Here is a 19,609-nt window from a genome sequence, read left to right on the forward strand (position 1 = left end):
ACGTTATTACAGTGGTGGCACGGATGGTGGAGGAGGAGGGGGAGGGAAAGAGGAGCGCGCTGGTCGTGTCAGCCTTACATCGCGCGCGCCTCTGTATGATAACGTCTGTCCTGTACGTGTATGTTTATGCCTGTGCGCGCGAGCGGGTGAGAACCGTAATGGGTTGAAGAGAGCCGAAAGGGCGCAGTCGCGAAGCCGGAGCCATCCTCGACCCCCGGCGGGCAGCGGCGGCGGCAGCGCCGGCGTCGGCGTCCTCATCGTCGGCGTCCCATCGGCTCGAGGAGACTCCGAGTTTGTCTCGCGCGAAGTTGCGAGCCGCACGCGGTTCGCCCGCTCCTCTTGTGCTCCGTATCGTCGCGTAAACGCGCGCCACGCAGTGCTACGGGTGACACGCACCGAGTCGCTGGAACAGTGATTGGGAAATCCTCGATCTACCAAGTATTGTGAAAATTAAAAAAAAAAAAAAAAAGAAAAAAAAGAAAAAAAGAAAACAGTAGAGTACCGGTTAATCCGGTGTTTAGATTATCTATAGAGACTGGTTCGGGAACAGAAGAAGGGATTTTAGTGTTCGCGGAAGAATGATCCGGTGGGGCTGCGATCGATAGGGGATCGCGTCGAGGAATTTCCGACTCGTGAATCCAGTTTATACGGCTGCTCGATAGCTGACGGATCATAAGTTTCCGAGAGCTCAGACATCAGGGGGATTGAAAAGCGTGCGCGTGTGAGTGTGTGTCCCGCTATGGCCCGCTACGATTGAGTCTGTTGCGACGCTCTTTCGTATCGCCCGACGTACACGTAAGTACTGATTGCCACTCGTTCCAAGGCGTTTTTATTGCGGGGGTATGCGGGCTAGAAGTTCGCGTTTACGTCTATGCGGGATCCAGCGGGCGACGGCAATGAATCGTTTCTACGGTCGATGGGACAAACACGGCGATTTCCTTGAGTCGGTCTCGAACGGTTTGACTTTTGTAGAGAAAAAAAAGCAGTTTTAAAGTAACGTCGAGGGTCCAACGTGACAGTCAACGTGTTTGGCGATACCTCTGTTGGATACAAACTCCTAACTGGGCTTTTCTCGCCGTGAAGGCGGTTTGTTGGCTGCCGGCCCGCACGTACGCTTCGTCGAACAAATACGAGCGATTTGCTTGAGTCGGTTTGCACTGTGACTTTTCTGCGCGGCAATCGACCTATGATTTTAACTTATTTTTCCTCGGCGCTCCACGCGTTAACTGCTTGATTCTAAGACGCGAATATAATTCCTTTCGTTCCTTGGGAAATAGACGGGATACGAGTATCGGCGTACACTTTGATGTATCTGGAAGGCATACTTGAAGTAGCTCGCCAGACATCGACTATGCCTGGAAGGCATACTTGGTAAAGGCAAAGGGTTAACACGTTGACTGCTAAGCCGGTTTGCTATGTCTAGGTATACCCTCGACATTTGTTCAAATTATAGTGTGAAGAATAGAAACGTTCAAATGGGACTTTTGTGCCAGTTACAAGTATTCTTATTCAATTATGCCCAATTAAAAAATATTTATAGAATAAAACTACTATCTCGTGTGTACATATTGACTTAAAATTCTCTTTTAACAATGAATAATTGAAGAACCATCGAAACGATGCTCCTATTGGATACAAATCATTAAATAGATTTTTCTTTGCACGATAGTATACTGAGATTGCCACTGAAAAACCATTTTAGCGGTTCGTGCCCAAGAAACCTGACTTAGATCCTTAAGCACGTCATGCTGCTATACAGTAGTTTGGAATTCTTTCGCTAGAGGCAATTAACTTTAATCCTTTTATGCTTTTCATTCTATACACAATCCTCCTGAGAAAATATTCCTAGAAAACGATTCAGTTTTCAATCTTCCCGAACAAAGTAATCGGTGTTTTGTATATCCCGGTGATGATAGTTCCGTTTTATGTTTGAAAACTTGTACCATTTGCGAGGTCTAAAATTTCTACTTACGGCAATAAATGGTTTAAGCCCCGCTTTGTGCCGAAGACTTATCATTAGAGAGAAATATATATATAGGGTGCTCCATCGTTCGTGGTACAACCAATCAAAGAGCGATTCTTCGCGAAAAATTAAGTCGAAGATAATATATAAATACAATTATTTCGAAAACGAAATTTATTTCTTCGCGAGGAATCGCCTCCTGTCTAGTCGTATCGAGAATAACAGGACGCCTGGTATGGCTGTGACGGATTATTTCTCGGGAAAAGAGTGTCCATCGGCAGCGGCAGCGAAGCAATAAACGCCCCCCTCTGGAAATCTTAATCCGTTGTGAATCGATCTCAGGGACTCCTTGAAAAACGGGTACCGCGCGCTGAAGAAATATTTAACGTTCACGCGGCCCTGGTAAACATAATTTCCGCGCGTACACCGAGGGTTAAGCAAGCGGGCGATTAATCCGACGCGATTTCGCGCGGTTTCGATACGAATCCCGCGGGACGAATTTCCACGGTACCGGGATGAATGTTACCCGCGCATCTGGCGATTATAAAACGACATCGGCCGGTTTCCATCGAATCGAGAGGGAGGGAATTAATTCAAGAAAGTACGAGCCGGGCTGTTCGACGGGAGGAAAACCGATCCCCCTTCTAGCGTCGATTGGAATATATAGGACACGTGAAAATATTGCTCTCGGTGCACCGTGTTTGCACCCATCGCCTTAATTAAAACCATTCCGACTGTGTCGCATCGAACTTTTTTCTCATTAGTCCCGTTTCCTTTTGCGCTTCGTGGACGCGTCGACGTACGGAAGTTCGCGAGACGCGCTTAATTATCGCTGCATTGTGACGTTCTACGCAACTAGAGTCCCATCAAAGCACAGCTAATCCCTGTGTATTATTGGAAGCTGATTGGATCAATCTGGGAGGTGTACCATGAGCTAGGGTGACGCTTCTAGAACTCTGCTTGTGAACCGGGGTTCCTGGACAATGTAAACGGACCCCGGATTGTGGGCAGGTATCCAGTGACGTTTGTGTGTATTCGGTTTAGGTAGTTGCGTGTCTGGAATGAGTCAGAGTACTGATGGAAGATTCGAAGATCAGTCTTGGAAGAAATTGCAAGTCATGTTGGATTAAATGGTTTGGCCAACCTTCGTGAGACCCCCCTGCGCTTGAGCAAAAATAACTCGACATTTTTCGTGTTACACTTACTTATGGTATCACATTCAGCTCATGTTGTACACGCTGTATCGTTATCGATGCAATCCAGTTTTCGACAAGTATTATCGTTATTCTAATATTGACTGTGTTTTCCTTTTATGGATTGTTCCTTGAGGTTGGTTCAGATTTTTTAATACAATAAAGCAGCAGTTAAAGCAATCTAGTGTATGTATTTAAAGAAAGAAATAATCATTTCTGAACGCTGTTTTAGGTTTCATAAATTGTACGTTTTTAAAAATTTCGTAAGGCTACTTCGCCAAAGGTGACACTTTGAAATATTCATTAGGCTTTTTCAACCCAGATCTGGGTTGTTCTTAACTATTACGTTGCAAAGTTAACTTTATCATCGAATGATTCGTTGAATTTATTTGTTCCATAGTTTCTAACATCGTTACTATAATTATTCTTTACTAAGACACGCGAAAGATTCTTCTTCTCTTAAATTGTGCTATAAGTATAAGATATGACTATGAATATTCATCCGAACCAAGAGTTGGCAAACTATTGTTAGGAGTTTATTATTATACGGCCAACGAACTATGAATCGTTCTGAAATAAACTTTCGTGACAGAATCACGAAATTGTTGTTCCAGTTTCCGTAGATTAGTGTCACAGATTTGTCTACTTCTTCACGTATTTTGGGAGATGTGATATTAGTCGTATTTCAATTTCTATTATAAATTACACCGTTAGTTTAAAAATATTTTTTCCACCACCTGTCTATACTTAGTGATTTTCCGTCTCGACGTCAATTGGTTTCTTAAAATTTGATCATAGTTAGAGGATAACAATCAAAAAAATACTTTTTATCGATATTAAAATTTATTTCAATATCGAGTAATTTTTACGGTACGAAGTTGAGATCAGCATGAAACAAATAAACAGAATAACAGATTGACACTCCTGAATCATTGAATTTAACAAAAAGAAATGAAGATTATATTTTTATTGGTTTTTAAGTAATTGAATTAAAGATCCATTAGGGGACGATACGATTTACGAGATAAGTATCGTTGACGCTGCGCTACATCAAAGACCGTTTCTATCGACGAAAAAGAACTGTCAATTGACTGGTAATCTATTTCGCCGCGAACGTGGATTAAGTTTGCATAATGGACATTTTGTCTCTGCGTGTACCGCTTGTCATACAAGAGTGTAGCGTTGACAACTTCTGAGAACCGGAAGCGAGATAAAGGGAATTGTTATACTCTTCAAGCATGCAATGTATACTAACCCTCGGACGATGAACGACGCCTAGGTTCCTTGTAAATCACAGTAATTCTTCTACCACTCTGCGTGTCACAAATGTACGAAACCCTAAAAATGTGAATGTTAAGAATTTTCTACAAAAAATCGTAGTAAAATTTTCGTTTTGTATTAATACAATGCGCCAAGAAAATGTGTTTATTAAATTCAGTTACAAAAATAAACTTTTTGTCAAGATAGAAAAATCTATTACGTACATTTAGAAAATACTTGAGCATTTAAAAAATTCCATTGCAAACTTTTTTTTATCAAACGTAATTATGACGAAAAGAAAAGATATTTTCCCAAGCCAATAAATATATCTTCTTTAATGATGAAAACTAATTGTCATCAGCACAATTTAATATGAAATTCAGAGTGAATATAGCCACACGTAATGTATATTACTGGAACAATTTATTGCATCGCTTGAATACTACTAAAAAGTTGTCAAACTTTGAAGTTCCATAACTCTGTTAAAATTTATCTAAATCCATTACGATCGAAACTAAATTAAAGTTTGAACCTCATACTTATTGAACTCTTCGACAGATTTCATTTAAGTCGGTGCCAAAGGGGTTTGTTAAATTGGAAAAAGTTTTAGATATTTGTCAAATGCTACAGCATACAAGGAATGGCGTTGCAATACTGTCGTACAGTGTCACGAAGTTTAATCATGTTGTTTAAAAATACGACGAATCGCACCGTAAAAGGATATTCTTCAATGGTTTAAAAAAACTCGTATATTTTTACTATTTTGTCTAATTTACGTATGACAGGGTTTTAATATTTTTCGAACGTAAAATAATAAACTTGGAAGATGAATAGTATTTATTTAAGAACAAATGAAATACAATGAATTGAAATTACATAATTATGAAGAATAAGTAATACTTCCTGAGGCTTTGTTACTTTGTCACTTCTGGTTGTGCGCTGAAACAATTGTCAAATATCGGAAAGTCTTTAGAATTTGATAACATCCTCTTTAAGGAAAAGTTCTACCCCGTGGGCACGGACTTAAATGAAATCGGCGAAGGGGATCAAGCAGAAGGTTCAGTCTTTAATGTAGTTTGTGTCGCAAGAGTGTTTGACGAATTTCTACAATTTATAAGACTTTCAAGTTTGACAATTTTCCAATAGTATTCGAGCGATGCAATAAAGTCTGATAGTGTAAGTGGCATTAAAGCAGAACTGTGCAAGACTAACAAAAGAAGTAAGAAATAATCCGTAAACTGAAATGAAAAGAAATGGAAAATGTCAGCGTTGTATGGTTACTTCTGGAGTTTGGCGAACGAGTTTGCAAAACAATGAGCAATATTCATCTGTACCTAGTGTTTAATTACCCGTCGGATGATAACAGCGCAACAGCATTTTTATTCTCGGTATAGAAAGTAAGGTCCATTATTTCGTTACAGTGGCACTGTCGATGGGGAGAATAAACTGGCGAATTGCATAAAATCATCAAAATTATCTACTGTATGTCATATAGAAGACAACTTTAAAAAAAGTCTTTAATACCATGACATGCATCGTGTTGATGTAAATTTGTATAGATTATACAAATACTGTGTACAAATTTAAACTCATTTTCAATTAAACAAACACTCGTATAATCAGTAGGGATTGCTGAAACTTTTTTGTGTATACAGTGTCAAAGTAAACTTCAAGACAAACATAGAAGACAGCATAAATAATAATAGTTGATATATTCATCGGAGAGAAGTTGAAAAAACAATCGCGTGTTTCTAGAGATATAAGAGTTCGAAGCATTTGTTTACTTTTCATTGATGACGTCAGTAAGGTTGTTAACCGCACGTACTCGTAGTAAATAGTAAATTCTTGAAAATGCACGTCACCCAGTCACGATTGTCACGATCTCGAGGTAGGTCAGCACGATGCACGCGCGAGAGAGAGGTTCGAAGCGTAAGACGACGACAGAAATAGTGAAATTTTTTCCAGAATGGAAAATCAGATCGACATAAACCAAAAACCATTTCAAAGAGGAAGCTTCCCCACTTCTAACGATATAATAATGAGTAGTTTCGGAACTCCATGAGCGTGAAGTTTAAGTATTTTTAATACACGTTGTTAAACTATTTTAAAAGCGTAACATGGAGACAGAAATAGTTGAATGAGAAAAATTACGGATTTTTTGAAACGACGATATCTCCAAAACGGAGAGTCGAATCAATACTATCCCAAAACCATTTCAAAAGGGAAGCCTTGCCGCTTTCAATAGTGGCTCAGTTATGGAGAAAGCACGACTAGTATCGGAACTGAATTCTCGTAAAGTTGTAGTACTTTTAATACGCGTTACTGGACTGTTATTAAAATGTTACAGTCAGTAAGTAAATTATTCGAATAATTTTATACGTAACAATTATACTAAATGTCTCTGACAATTAGGAACCGTACTTCCGTTGGTGGATCGATCTTTCAAGTTCGATAGCGTACCATCCAACAGGCATATCTTCTCTTTCTATGGCTTTTAAGTGACGAATTTGATCGCGCAATCCGGGAAGCGTCGTTCGAATTAAAACTCGCGGCCGTTGAAAACGAATCAATCGGTACGCTCGTAAAAGAACCGTATAACCGACTGTAGAGCTGGGAGGTGGGCAATTCGGGAAAGATATCCCGCCGATTCCAAGCGCGAGAGTTACGATACGGTCGTTCGATACGTATTCCACGTATTAGAGGGACGGTGCCGGCGACGCGTTATGCCGGGCACGTAGAACCGCGAGTATAATGCAAGATCGTCGCCGGATAATTTCATTTCGCCGAACAAATTTTCCGCCGGATATTACGGTTCCTCTTCACCCTCTGTATTTCTTTTTGTCGTCCACGGTAGAGAAAGAAACGCCCGGCGAAACTGTGCTCGAACGCCGCGGACAGTATTCCGGCGTAAACGGAATCTCGCTATTCGACGTAATGATATTGCACGCTATAAATTTACCCAGGTCCGACCAGAAGATCCAAGCGTGACGCTCATTCTTTGATGGGCTTTTGCACACTGATAGCGATCGATACGCTGAAGCTAATGACTTGCGGTTTTTAGGACCGGTTCACGATTTGGGAGACAGTCAACGTTAAACTTTTTAAGGCGTCGTTTATCTGCGGTGATACACAATACCGGCCACGAATTTAATCGCAAGCGGGGAACAGAATAACATTATTTGCTAGAATTATGCGTTTGCACTTTCGAACGTTACGATAGCTATTAGATTATTTTAAATATATTTCAGTTCATCTTAATTCTAGAACAGTAATTTTTAATTTTTATCAGTCTAGTGGAGCTAATGCATATCATTCTTAGATACTAAATCGATGTTTCTGTTAAAAATCCAATGTTAAAAATCCTGATTTACTTATTTGATTAACGCTGATTAATTTGTTGATTGACGATTCGTTAAAAAGTTATTAAAAAATTAAATTAAAAAATTTCAAATCGTTTTAAAAAAATTATTTTTGGTTGCAGGGATCGATTATAATAATTTTTGGTGAATAGATATACCCCCGAATTCCTACGCACTTTTGAGAACAAAATTCCTTACTGTGTAGGCCGGAAGTGTTTCTATAACACTTAAGTGTATCCTTAATTTTCGTCTTTTTTGGTGTTCCCAGTTTTCGTTCAATAATTAATTTATTATGTAAACATCTGATATTACCGTTTATGTACAACTTTTCAAAAAGTAATTGGTTAAAACGCGTAAAATAGTTATTTTAACGTAAAATATCTTCTAAATTGCTAACCGTTCACTGAACTACATAATAAGCTTTGGTGTTTCAAGTGCCATCATCGTGCAAATCCCCATTAAAAAGTAAGCGTGGCACTTGAGTACGTCTCCTCGCGGGGCGTAAAACCGAAACGCGTTTTGTCTCGTTACGGATTCGCACGCGCGCTGGAGAACCTGGTCCGACAATATTGGAAGGCTCACCGCGACCGTAATTCAGTCGTTATTAGATTCCGAAATTTTGGCACGCGAGTACGAGCCAGGTCGCGTCGAACGGCCGTAATTAAGAGAGTTGGGAACGCGCGAGAGCGGTTTAGGCGCGACAGCCCGGCCAATCGTGGCACGAATCCGCTCGAGACGTTTCGCTTCTGCCCCGCGGGCTCGCTGGCTCGTGAAATCCGAATTTCGTCGCGGACGGATTGACGGAACGCTGGATGCGAGAAGAGATGCAGAGACTGCTGCGAAAATCTTATCAGAATATATCCGGATTCTCGCGGTCCTTCGTATCTGGCTGCCATCCATTCCCGTATGAAATTTTTAGTAGCGGGAATATGTCAGTCCCGAGCAAAATAAAACTTTATACGGATCTGCATGCGCGGATCTATGTGGATATTGATAGTGGGGAATGCGCTTTTTGGTTTCCAGCGGCCTTTCGCTATCCACCAGAAGTGCCAATACCGGTCATCCTCTCGTGAAAACGTTTTTAAAATTTTTTTATTTTAGATTTCCTTGCGTTCGATACAGCAGAGAATTATTACTATGAAATTGAAAATCTGTGTGTTCGTGATTTCCCTATATTTTTCAATTGCTCTTTATATTTCAGCGAAAATTACTTTCACGAATTTCTAAATCCGTTTTTATCAAACGTTAATGATTTCATGAGCAGAAATAACTTCCATTAGCATACCGGATGTTAATTATTTTTACGTTTCTTAGTTTGATCGGCTATTTTACTTCCAACGGAAGAATTTACTTTTTATTACATTGTTAGCTTTTATTGTTTCAACTGAAAAATATTATGCAGTGTAAACGTCCAAGCTGTAATATGTGAAGTCTGTAGTACGAGAACCGAAATATCACAAAGTATAAAGATTAAGGCTGAATATTTTGTAAAAATAAAGGAGTATTATTTGCTTTGTTAGGCACCAATCGATAAGGCTGTCGAGTGTAAAGTTTATAGCGAGAGATCCGGAAGTTTGCACCCTATGAATACTAAGGTTTTAATTTTTAGTCAAAAATAAAAGAACCTTGTTTGCTCCGTTAGACATCAATCAACAAGGTATTTCTGTAAACGTAATTTAATTAAAAATTTCAGATGATTTAATATTGAGATCCTTTTTTGAAAATGAACATTGAATATGTAAATTTAAAGCAATCTAATTCAACGTCTTTCTGAAGAGGATTTAAAATTATTAAAATTTCTATTTTTGAATTACACACTCTGAATTGTCAAGCTAAATTGCATTTATTGAGGTTCGATGTTCCAGAGCATGAAAAAGTTAAAACATAGATATCTAAGGAGTCTGTCTGAAAATCTAGCATGAGTGTTCGAATGCCAGGCCATTTCATAAATCTTTGTGGATTTCGCTGAGCAAACTTTTGATAAAGAATAAGAGCGTTTGAATAGACATCTTGTCCTGTCTGTTCAAACTTCAGAACATCCATCAGTACTTTATATCAGTCCATCATTATTGGTTGACCCTGATTTGAAGAGTCCGCAATTTTTAGTTAAAAATGGAGGTAAGGAGAATTCACATTAAGCATTGCGTTTAAAGTTTAATAAAAGTTTGAAATAACATTCATTCCGAAGTTGAAAAAATTTCGCGGAAAACTTTGACAAGTTAGTTATTCGATGCAAATCTTAATCAAACGCAAAGAATCTGAAACGAAAACGTATTTAAGTATGCCATAAAATACGATATATCGAAGTATAAATATTGCACGAATTGTTGGAAAATTCGGAGTTTAAGATGGAAGCAGAAGATCAATATTATCCTATTGACATCTTAATTTTGTTCGACTACTTTTAGGATCATAATTATGGAGAATTCTTAATGCGTTGGCTATTAGCCAATTCCATCGAATTTTCCGAGGGAACGATTCTCAATTATTTAATAATTTATACTTCCTACCCAATACCAATATTTTTATTAATTTAGTCAAAAGTTCCAGCATAAACTTTCAAACGTTCACTGAACTTCTAATGAATAGTTAATATTACACATGTGTATGAGTACGACGTGAGAGGAGCGTCAAGTGATTTCTTGAATATTATTTATGATATGTCGAAATTCCAGACACAATTATGCATTGCACCAACGTCGCACATGTCCATGATTTCAATCAAACTGTCTTGTAAATCTCCAGTTCCAAACTTGTTCTATCTCAAACTTCGCGCTAACCTCGGATGAAATATTTATTATTGTCACAAAAAGAAATACATCGCGATCGATGTAATCGAGATTCTTCGTCGCGTCGAAATCCTTACAAACCCATGTCACATCGAGACGCGACGAAGGTAATTTCAAAAATGGCACCGTGAATTTACGACCGCAGAGCAAACCCAGCCATGTGTCTTTAACACGCTGCGCCATTCGCGTTCGTTTTCTCGAAGAAAACAGGGGATCTAACGATCCGTCGTATATCGTGACCTCTTAATTACCGCAAAAGTACTTAAAAAATCCATATAATCGTGCGATAAGTCGAGCCCAACTTTGCGGCAACTATTTTCATGATTACCCTGCAGCCTTATCTACGATTGGGGTTAATTCGTACGTAACACGAGCGAAAGTGATTTACAGCGTCGAATTTTCCACCGATTTTCGATGCTCTCTTGGAGCCCTCCCGACGATTTTCGCTGATACGCTTCAATTACCATTGTACATACGTATGTGCAGTAGCGTGAAGACGGGACGCTAAATGTATGTTTATCAATTTAAAAAGGACATCCAGCGTCGAAAACATTACAAAAGTATTCGATTCTTAACCCTTAAAATTACTGTTATTTGAAATAAAAGTTTTAAAAATGCTGATGTACCATATAGGATATTAGTATACATTGAGAGTCTGATGAATTTTATAGGAAGATCGAGTCGATTACGTTGTTTTAATCCATGCTATCATTATTCGTATCTAACAAATTATTGTGCTGGAAATCTCTCGAAAGTCGAGAAACGATGTACAAAAGACTGCCTGAATCGACTATCGATTTAGAAAGTTATTTCGTTAATACGAGGATTAATTCTTTCCATATCTCTCAATAACTCTTTTCAGTTTATCGGAGAAATATTCAACCTATTTATTTCTTCCATCTCAACTGGTGGATATTCAATAAGATTAATATTGGAGATTTTGTGAAAGACTGCGAGATAGAGTCTATATTATTTCACTTCAACCTAGTTACGAAGTATAGGGAAAACATACAAGGCATAATTTTGAAAGCTGTGGCTTGGAATGCGCGCGTCTCTCATCTCATTTAGTTGAGATTTATTCTGTTATAAATTACGTTGGGTATTAAAAAAATCCCTTCTCTGTACAGCTATCTATTAGATCGAGTAATAAGTTCGTCGGGACTTTAATAGAATGTAAACTCCTATTACGTTTACGTGTATGTAATTTCGTGTTTTTTTCACTCCATTTTTGCATTCGTTTCGCGCAAAAATTTTTTTATTTTTTAGACACTCGGACATAGTATAAACTTTTGACTGCTAACTATATTAGTTGCACACATACCGAAGTAAATTTTATTCGAAATAATTATTTCAATCTTTCATTTCCCATCGCGAAATTTGAAATAACAGAAATAACTTCATTGTTTGAAACAGTGAAAATGCCGATGAAATATATTCGTTATATTAATTTCTCTTTTTTTTTATTTTTTTAATTATCACCGTCAATTATTTCTACATGTATTTCGTTACTCTTTATACTTCAAATACTAAAAAATGGAATAACTGAAAAATGATATAACGTATCGTTTTAAATTTTATTTTTAATAATATTATTTCAAACGTGTCAAGGTTTAGTCATTTAAAAGATTCAAAAAAGATATTTGTCCGTATTTTAGTAATGGCAAAAAATCGTTTTATAAAAATAATGTGACAATTTGAAAACGTTTAAAGATCTCTTTCAACCTATTTTTACTGCAAACATGTATGATATTTGTATTGCAAAACTCTTTTGCACGATGGAAATATTTCAATATTCAACGGTTGAAATATTTTAATATTCAACGCCTGAAATATTTCAAGGATGTTCGGAAATTTTTCCAAACTTATATTGTATTTATAATAACATTCATCCACATGCCATAACAGTGTCTAAATATATTCTACTTTGTGTGAAAGTTTTGTTTCCACGTTAGGTTACAGGACTAACGAATCGTTCGTAAATAAAAATTGTTTAACCATGTAAAGTTTCGACCATGGTTTTGAGACCTCAGCGGGAAATAATTTAAAAGATTTTGTAATTTCTTGAAGAGGATCGAAAACCATCGGGGAAACCGGTTTCTTATGATAGTTACAATTGAACGTAGCTTTGTAAGACTTCGACAACTTGTAACAGGCAGTTGTACTCGGAAGAAACTTTCCCAACTGCATGTCTGGTAGTTACCTGAAATTGTTGAAAATGAAAAGTGCATTCGACCTAGTTCTGATAAGTGGAAGGCCGCTCCGTTGGATCAAGGAAACGTATCGTATCGGGTACGTTACGCAGAAACGAGAATATGTCGGCTATGATAAATATTAATATTTCTTGAAAAGAAAATCGAAATCCGTTGTAAATGACATTTTATAATGAATTTCGTGTAATCCACGTACGATCCTTCAGTGTTCGTTCTACCTCGTGACAGAAATTCAATATATTTGTTTTTTTTTTATTTTTCAGAACCGTGTGTATTAGCGCTTTGAAGCACCAGTGTATGGAGGAATTATAAAACACCAGTGGAATATTGAACCGAAAGTGGTCTCCACGATGAACAGTTTATTAAATTCGGTGGCACTCCGGAGCTTTCGTTTCCATTAAGCGCTGTACATGCAGTTTGATAAGCAAACATCTCCGGTAATTCGTTGGTTATTCCCTCGAAAAAAGGACCGATCCGAAATATTTGCAAAGATGCGCTCTCGATACGCGGTTAAATCTTTAATTGGGGTGCTCGATATCGATTTAGTTACGTTAAATGTCAGATTTGAGTAACGCGTCCGTTCCTTCGTTCTCGTTCTATTTCCATTCGCTTGTTTCGCAGGAAATTATGTACAGTTAAATTCTCCTTACGATACAATTTCATCGCGTTAAATCGGAACGTAAGACAGCGGCATAATTAAACCGTTTCTAGCGAAATGCTCGGTAACGTTGGCCCCGTCTACAGTGAGAACCGTTCCTATTTAGCTAATGTCCTTGGCGAAGATCTTATTACCAACGAAATTTGTCATTACACTCTCTTGTTTTAGGCTAGAAGCGTTACGCGCCACAGTGTCGTGCGAGTTTCGAAACGAGCCAACGTATTGGTTTCGCCGTGTAGAAATTAGATCCGTTGAAAGTAACGATTGGATCAAATGACAGTAATACGATAATTCGGAGTCATTTCCTTCGGATTAATTACGTTTCACAAATTTATCCAAACCTTTATGTATTTTATCGGTGCAAGAATAAATAGAAATAATAATAAAGCCTTTCGAAATCGTTAAAAATAGTTATTAACTATTGAAACTGTACGTAGTAATAATTTCAATTGTTCGGTATTCAGTTTTTCGAATACTTAATTTATACGAACTATTATATTTTGTTGTACGGATAATAGCTTGTTTCAAAGGACCCTAGTCGTAAGACTATTTTGAAGTATATCTTCAGAACACCAGTGCACGTAACCGCCGTATGCAAATGGACGACGAAGAAACGTAAGTCGAGGGGCACCGACGCCATAAGGGGTCTCTCGCACGTCGTAAATCATAGCGAAAATCCCGGCGACGTTTTTGACGCGTTTAGAACGCCTTAAAACTAACCATTAATTATCGACCGTGTCCGTGGGCTGCCATGTGCGTGGCCTGACCCTGTGCGTGCGCCACGAGTCTCCTCGTGGGTCACGTAAATCTCGAGTATGCATCTGTCGCTCTGCCAGCCACGTTCGGGGAATAAATTCACCGGTAAAAAGAATCGTAACCAGCGGCACGCTGCACGAACTAGAAATTACAGTCCGTTGAACGATCAAGGCCACCTTACTTACTTTTTCCACGCTTTTCCTTTGAATACATTACAACGTGCACTCTTATTTCTCGGGCCAGCAGCACGCCCCACAGTGAAGTGGACTGCAAAGCTGGCCAAAACCATTTTGAAATATGCTCGATCTTTGAACTGTCGATACTACTTTAACCCTTAAGTGAATTATTTGGACAAGTTTAAACTAATAATTATTTAGTACATGTCAATGTAATTATTTGAAGATTTATCTAATCCTCCATTAGTTTATTATTTTTTAAAGGCTTTAAAGGAAAGTTGATTTCCATTTACCAATTTGGTAAAGTAATTCTTTCCATTTCTTGGATTGAGAGTCCACTTAAGGATTAAAATTTATCTGATATCGATGGAAACAAAAATTATTTTGAAGCTTCGAACTTTCCACTTTCCGAACCTACAAGCTGCTATAATTTAAATCAGTGTTGGAGGGGGTACGATTTGTAGAAAAAGGAAATGGTTGATGGTTTTCTTAAATCGCTGGCAAAATTGATTAATACAATTTTAATGCAGTTACGACTTCGTGAGTATGTTAGTGCATTGTTTTCTATGGGTTTAACTGCTTCGAGCAGCAGAAATTTTGCAGCTTGAGCAAAATGTCAAAAATCGGCTTTGGCCAGTTTTTCGAAATACTCCCCTTTGACGAAGCGGCTGTTAACGTTAATCGCGTTATCTTTGATGTGGCGAATCCGTGCATCACGGTGTCTAAATGTTACCAGGCGAGATATTTGACCGAGCTCGAACACTTATTTGACCTGGTTGCCAATTGTTCGCCACGTTCTCGTTCCCGTTTGCTGAACTATATCTAGGAATTGGAAAAATGGTTTTCGAGTTAAAAGGAATCATACGTCTGTGTGAAGAAGTAGTCGTAAACTTTCAGAGACAGACTATAAAACGTCTGAGTCGATGTTACTCGCAACGTTTGTCAAAGAACAATTTCCAACAAACTTGCCCAAAGAGCTCGATTTAAATAAGCTTTTGTACAGTAGCAGAGCTTTAAATTCAAAAGATAATGATATGTGATTCTGGATGTAGACGGTTGACAGTTTAGAAAATGTTTGAGATTAAAATTTCAAGAGGTATTTCACTCATGAGCATCCTTTGTCACAGTGTATCAATTAAGTGTTAGGTTACAAAGCATGTTTTCTTTTGTAGACTGACCAGAATCTCGTCGGAACACACTGTCACAGGTTACTTTATTTTTGAATTAAACTTTCAAATTTTTCAGAAAGTAGAAATTTTACTTGCATGCACGTTATATGTATACAGGGTGCTCCATGACACGAGGAACCTATAACATATTATTCTCAAATCACGGACACATTTGTACTGTGGAAATTACAAACTGGGCTGACAGATCTGGTTCTATTAAATTATTTATATGCATGAAACTTTCAGAGATCGCTTTTATAAATTCAACATACAAATAGTTCGAAAACGTTAACTAAGTTAAACGTACCAAAGAAACGTAAACAATTCATGTAAAAATGTATTCTATTTGACTATCGTTCTCGAGTTCTAGCCATTGTTACTGAGACAGTTCATAATTATGAACTGTGCTGTACTATCCTTGTGTCTCTTAATGGCAAATCAACAGATCAAGTCGACAACGAATTTCTCGAGTAATGAATTGCACAAATTTGGTAGGTAAGAAGTTTGAAGTTCTAGAAACTGCTCGAAATGACCACTTTTGTCCGAAGCTAAATGCAGACATTTCGTCTCAGTGTTTCTCAATCCATCAAACGCTCCAGGTGTTTTGTTGGATTCGTTACCTTCTCGTGCACTTTATCAAAGTATCTCGATATGGGAAATTGAACACTGAATTTAGGCTGGATCCGTGCAACGGAACGCGTAATTTTTTACTTCACTTTCCGGCTCACCCACGATTGGACCTATCATCCTGTCCCGTTTCCATATTTCTCGCAGTCGCGACATTTTTTCGCGGCTTTCGGGCGTTATTACAATCCACTTCCCGCCTCTCGTTTGTTCCCCGTAATTGGTCGGAACTTTTAATTACACGCCTGTAACCGTTACACGTTTCCCAATTATTAATTTGTTTTCGGTCGGATTATCGCGCCCGTTGGATAAAGTACAAACGATTGAGGACGCGGGAAGCGATAATAAAACAGAGCGAACCCGGACGAAATGACTCGGAAATAAATTTTCGAACGGGCAATATCATCGCGACGTTTCGTGGAAATGGCGTTTGTCGTCCAAACGGCCGTCGAGCGATCCCGGCGATGTTAATGCGTTTTTTCTAATTCACGACCAGCACGCGTTAACGATCCGCCAGGACAATTTCGCGTCAGCTTCCTTTCTCCTTTTCCCTTCTCGTGGATATCGGTATGTCATTAATTCGATTGATATCGACATACCGCGGATACCTCCTTGGCCGTCGAATTCGTTCTCGCTATAACCGACCGGAAAATCTTCCCGCCATATCGAATCGCGTCTACCTGGCCCGATTGTACCAACAAACACGCCTGGACCCACGTCGAATCGAACAAAACCTCTGGGGATTCGAACTTAATTTCATCTCGCTATCGCGGCTACAACCACTTTCCAGAAAGCTTCGGTGAGAAATGAAAACTGCTATTTGGAATTTGATAAGAGAACGTGGTATCTTTTCTTTTACTTTGTCAAGTATCACTGGGTACCAGAGTTAATTTATTTTAAATCGTGCACGTGATTATGAAAATTGAATATTTTATTTGTCGAAATAAGTTTCAAAATTTTATTTGAAGAATACTGGAAATAGTGGGGCTTTGTATCATTTGAGAGTAAGTTAAAAACTGAGTTTCATTATGTTTACGAATTTTGTTGAAGGTAATAATATAATATAAAAGAGTACTATGTAACGAGGAAAGTGTTGTCGTTTAGTTTACGTTACGATTTATCATTCAGACTTTTCATGGAAATTATATTTCTAAAATGAACTTTGTAATTAACATATCGAATGGTACCTGGTGATGAATAATGCGGATCGGACAATCTCCCGTCATATTGAATCACGTCTAACAGCAAATACACTTGAACCCTCGTTGAGCCGCAGAAAACCTCTGGGGGTTTCGAGCTTAATTTCATCTTGCTATCGTGGATCCAACCTCCTTCCGGAGAGTCTGAGTGATAAATGTAAATTGCGATTAAGAATTTGATATAAGAATGTAATGTCGTATTTTTTTTCTCCGTTAAGTATCCCTTGATATGCCTTGAAGGTGTAATTTATTTCGTCCCTCCAACGTACTACGTAGATTATTTTTTTGTTGACGTTTCTTACTGCTTTTTCACGTTTTTTCAGGAATTATCATTTTAAAATCAGCTTTAGAATTCACGTATTATTATTATTATTACAGAGCTTACCATTACAGAGCATCACGCAAGCTACTTTATTTTCGATGTTTTTTTTATAAATTCAACAAGTGAAAGAGTACGCTTATAATTGATGCAATATGAAATGGACTAATAAAACTGCATTTCCCCCTAAAAAATGAAACGATAAAATTTTCCAGCGGTACTGCATTGTTTGCCGGATAATACCATCTTCGTGTACTAAAACGCTCCATTGTTAAGTTGCATCAGGTGCATTACGTGCAATACCGTGTTTGCCAAAACGCCACATAAAAGTGAAATATCTTTATCTACATTTCGAAATTCTATAGGATTATATAAATGCTCTGTAATTTATGACAATATTCCAAATAACATTTTCTTTTCATCTCCCATATTCATATGAATTTTTTGATCATATTTTTATAACGTACACAAGTAATGAAATGTTAATAATAATATAAATTCTTGTAAGATTGCCATTAAATCTAGTCAGATCGCGAGTTGAGAATATAGAACTTAAACATAGTGTTTCGTTAAAATTTATTTAATCGTTAACACGCAGTCGTGTTAAAATACACCCACCGTACATATGCACATAAAAAAAAATGTTATTTTTTAATAGTCAAAACGTGACTAGGGGTCCTCGAAATTTTTCCAGTAAAAAGATTTTTTCCGTCGTTTTTCTCAATTACAGCATTTTCCATTCGTGCAAGCGAGAAAGTAAAATATTCAATGTATGCGTGCCATGCTTTAATCCTACCCTTAATTTCCACATTTGATTTTATCTCGGGAAGCCAAAAAAAAATTACAAGTGAAACTCAGGGGCATTCGTAGCTCATAACAGTGAAAATTTATTAGCGCACTAAGCGCGTGTAACGCGAGGATCTCTTGTTGTGACACTATCTCTCTCACTCTAGACATATCCCATTAACTCTTCTCGTCGGACGGTACACGTGGTCACGCGGTTTCTTGCCAACTAGAACGTTTCATACACGGTTCAGATTTACGTGCGGTTTAGCCTCAGATTTGGACAACTGTATTTCTTGCGAAAAAAGCTTACTAGAAAAACGGTTGACTAAATCCACGGACAGTTATAAACCTCTGCGTGTATGGACAGTTTAGGGGAAAAATGACTCGCAGGACGTCGAATGCCCCACCAGAGTTTTTGATGTTATCTGGAGAGGTAAATCTGGAGGACGAACGATTGTATTCTCTAGAATCTAAAATAACTCGTTCCAACGGTTGTGTCGTCTAAATAATCAAAATTCCTAAGACTAAATTGGCATGTCTTACAGAAAAGTATTTTGGGTATTTTAGATTCCGTGAATTTTAGGGCATATCTCAGTGTAGATGGGATCGTTTCTGGCGGTAAATTCATCATTAAACCTGATCCGATAGCCTATCTCTTCAGATGCATTTATATATATACGTATGTATGCTAATAAAGCCACGTAAGCACGCTTATTAGTTTTGAGAGCAATGGCAATTACTGGGTTTCGTCCTAGATCCGCTACAGCAGCGGATCTCAATGTTTGATTTCTCTCTATCATCCAATCAATATATTTTGTACACAGGAAATCAGATTCGATTAATTTCATTTATTACACATAAAAGTTGCAATAGAAATTAATATGTAAAATTTAATGAAACGGTTGAATTTACAGTTGAGAAACCTACATTACTATATCGGGTGCAATTTATAATTTTACAGTGTCACATGTCTGTTTGACTTAAGTTTCTTTTGCGTACCTATTAAATATACGACTTAAAAAATTAATATAAATTTGATCAACTAGTGTATCTCTTGGAAATATTCTACTTGTGTCTTGGGTTGGGAACCGTTGCTCTAGAAGACTCATCAGTAAGGCTATTCTAGCGGAACCTGCTTCAGACGCGTC

At 37.9% G+C, this 19,609-nt stretch overlaps 1 protein-coding gene across 2 annotated transcripts in view; it reads left to right on the forward strand.

Moving 5' to 3' along the window:
• The first annotated feature begins 231 nt into the window (after window positions 1-231).
• LOC143346467 (cyclic GMP-AMP phosphodiesterase SMPDL3A) overlaps window positions 232-19,609 on the forward strand; it is an 82,631-nt gene continuing 63,253 nt past the window's right edge. The window contains exon 1 of one of the 2 annotated variants that reach the window (XM_076774587.1): window positions 232-795. The gene's annotated coding sequence lies outside the window, so the exon portion shown is untranslated. The remainder of the gene's footprint in view (window positions 796-19,609) is intronic. The other variant, XM_076774586.1, reaches the window with a different exon arrangement.

Source organism: Colletes latitarsis, chromosome 10 (genome assembly GCF_051014445.1).
Source record: "Colletes latitarsis isolate SP2378_abdomen chromosome 10, iyColLati1, whole genome shotgun sequence".
NCBI lineage: Eukaryota > Metazoa > Arthropoda > Insecta > Hymenoptera > Colletidae > Colletes > Colletes latitarsis.